The sequence below is a fragment of the Elaeis guineensis genome, chromosome 11, assembly GCF_000442705.2.
Source record: "Elaeis guineensis isolate ETL-2024a chromosome 11, EG11, whole genome shotgun sequence".
Taxonomy (NCBI): domain Eukaryota; kingdom Viridiplantae; phylum Streptophyta; class Magnoliopsida; order Arecales; family Arecaceae; genus Elaeis; species Elaeis guineensis.
The window spans coordinates 86750269-86753194 of record NC_026003.2 but is presented as its reverse complement, the minus strand read 5'-3'; positions in this window follow the sequence as shown (position 1 = coordinate 86753194).

The window sequence follows — 2926 nt, the reverse complement described above, 5'->3', positions numbered from 1 at the left end:
AGGAGATGAACCGACGGATCGAGAAACTCCGCCATGCTCCCCCCGCTTATGGTAAGGATATCTGTACTGACCCTCCCTTCTCTCAAATGATCATGCAGGAACCGATCCCGCCGAACTTCAAGCTCCCCCAGTTCGAAAGCTACGACAGGACTTCGGACCCGGTTGATCATTTGGAGGCCTTCCGGACGATGATGCTGCTTCACGGTGCTCCTGACGCCATTCTATGCCGGGCCTTCCCGTCCACCTTGAAGGGAGCGGCGAGGAACTGTTACTCGACTTTGAAACCGGGTACATCTTTTCTTTCGATCAAATGAGCCACCAATTTGTGACCCATTTTGTCGCAGCCGGCGCCCCCGGAAAGGTTCGGAGTCCCTCCTCAATATCAAGCAGAGGGAAGGGGAGTCCATTCGGGCCTACATCAACCGCTTCAACGTCGCAGCGCTGGAGGTCCGGAACTTGGACCAATCAGTCGCAATGGCCGCCCTGAAGGGTGGCCTTCAGAAGAATGACCTTTTGTTCTCCCTGGAGAAGAAGTACCCCAGGATTTTGCTGATTTGCTGGCTCGGGCTGAAGGATACGCCCGAGCGGAAGAAGCCTTCAAAATGAAGGATAAAGAGACAGCGAGGGAGCGGCAGGTGGGAGACTCGAGTGAGCCCGCGATCGAAAAAAGGCCAAGAGAAGCCCGGCCGCGTTCTCGATCCCCTCCTGGGCACAAGCGTGCCCGTACTCCACCCCGGATGCGCAGGCAGAGAAGTCTGGATCGCGGGGCTCGGCGGGGTTCTCCACCGGGGAGACTCCGCAACTACGCCCCCCTCAACGCCTCGAAGGCCCAGGTGCTGATGGAGGTCAGGGAGCAGCTCCCTAGGCCGGAGAGGATGCGCACACACCCCAAAAGCGCAACCCCAATAAGTTCTTCTCTACCACCGTGACCACGGCCACGACACGGAGGAATGCATCCAGCTCCGGGACGAGATCGAGGAGCTCATTCGGCGAGGTCGACTCGACAGGTTCATCCGACGCAGGCCTGAGGGTAGAGGAGATCGGCCAAGGGCCCTTCCACAGCCCGAACCACCAAGAAGGGAGGAGCAACCCGGAGACCGACCTCCCATCGGGACCATCGACTCCATCACCGGAGGGCCTCAAGGAGGAGCAAACCTCCCGCAACCGTGGAACTCGAGAAATCTGTAAATGTATCACTTACTATTTCACCTTGAATCTAAATTTCTTTCTGCTTAACGTACTCTTCCCATTTGGCATGGATTTGTCACGACTGGATATGACCCCTCCAAACGCCTGAAACAAAGGTATGTTAGGAACGGGGGGAGAATCCCATCCTAACATACCTGAAATGAAAGTCCGACTATCTCGAGATCGGATTGGGGGAGAGGCCTTACAGCGCCCTAATGTGCCCCCACAGCCATGCCAGGAACAGGAGGAGGACCTCATCCTGGCATGACCGAAGTCAAAGGCTCGGTTCTTTTAGATCGGATGGGGGGAGAGGCCTTACAGCGTCCTAATGTGCCCTCACAGCCATGTCAGGAACAGGAGGAGGACCTCGTCCTGACATGAGCAAAGTCAAAGGCCCGGTTCTTTTAGACCGGATGGGGGGAGAGGCCTTACAGCGCCCTAATGTGCCCCCACAGCCATGTCAGGAACAGGAGGAGGACCTCGTCCTGACATGAGCAAAGTCAAAGACCCAGTTCTTTTAGACCGGATGGGGGGAGAGGCCTTACAGTGCCCTAATGTGCCCCCACAGCCATGTCAGGAACAAGAGGAGGACCTCGTCCTGACATGAGCAAAGTCAAAGGCCCGGTTCTTTTAGACCGGATGGGGGAGAGGCCTTACAGCGCCCTAACGTGCCCCCACAGTCATGTCAGGAACAGGAGGAGGACCTCATCCTGACATGAGCAAAATCAAAGGTCCGGTTCTTTTAGACCGGACGGGGGGAGAGGCCTTACAGCGCCCTAACGTGCCCCCACGGCCATGTCGGGATGGGGGAGAGGCCTTACAGCGCCCTAATGTGCCCTCACAGCCATGTCAGGAACAGGAGGAGGACCTCATCCTGACATGAGCAAAGTCAAAGGCCCGGTTCTTTTAGATCGGATGGGGGAGAGGCCTTACAGCGCCCTAATGTGCCCCCACAGCCATGTCAGGAACAGGAGGAGGATCTCGTCCTGACATGAGCAAAGTCAAAGGCCCAGTTCTTTTAGATCGGATGGGGGGAGAGGCCTTACAGTGCCCTAATGTGCCCCCACAGCCATGTCAGAAACAGGAGGAGAACCTCGTCCTGACATGAGCAAAGTCAAAGGCCCGGTTCTTTTAGACCGGATGAGGGGAGAGGCCTTACAGCGCCCTAACGTGCCCCCACAGTCATGTCAGGAACAGGAGGAGGACCTCGTCCTGACATGAGCAAAGTCAAAGGCCCGATTCTTTTAGACCGGACGGGGGGAGAGGCCTTACAGCGCCCTAACGTGCCCCCACGGCCATGTCGGGAACAGGAGGAGAACCCCGCCCTGACTTGAGCAAGGTCGAAGGCCCGGACTCCTACGGGAGCCTGGCTCCGTCCGTGACTTCTGCAGCTAGGGAGACTCCACCCAGACTCCTACGGGAGCCGGGCTCCGTCCGTGACTTCTGCAGCTAGGGAGACTCCACCCGGACTCCTACGGGAGCCGGGCTCTGTCTTGACTTCTGCACTAGGAGACTCCACCCGACTCCTACGGGAGCCGGGCTCGTCCGTGACTTCTGCAGCTAGGGAGACTCCACCCGGACTCCTACGGGAGCCGGGCTCCGTCCGTGACTTTTGCAGCTAGGGAGACTCCACCCGGACTCCTACGGGAGCGGACTCCGTCCGTGACTTCTGCAGCAAGGAAGACTCCGCCCGCCCTGGCAACGGCCCTTACGTACCCTCGCAGGAACGGGAGGAGAA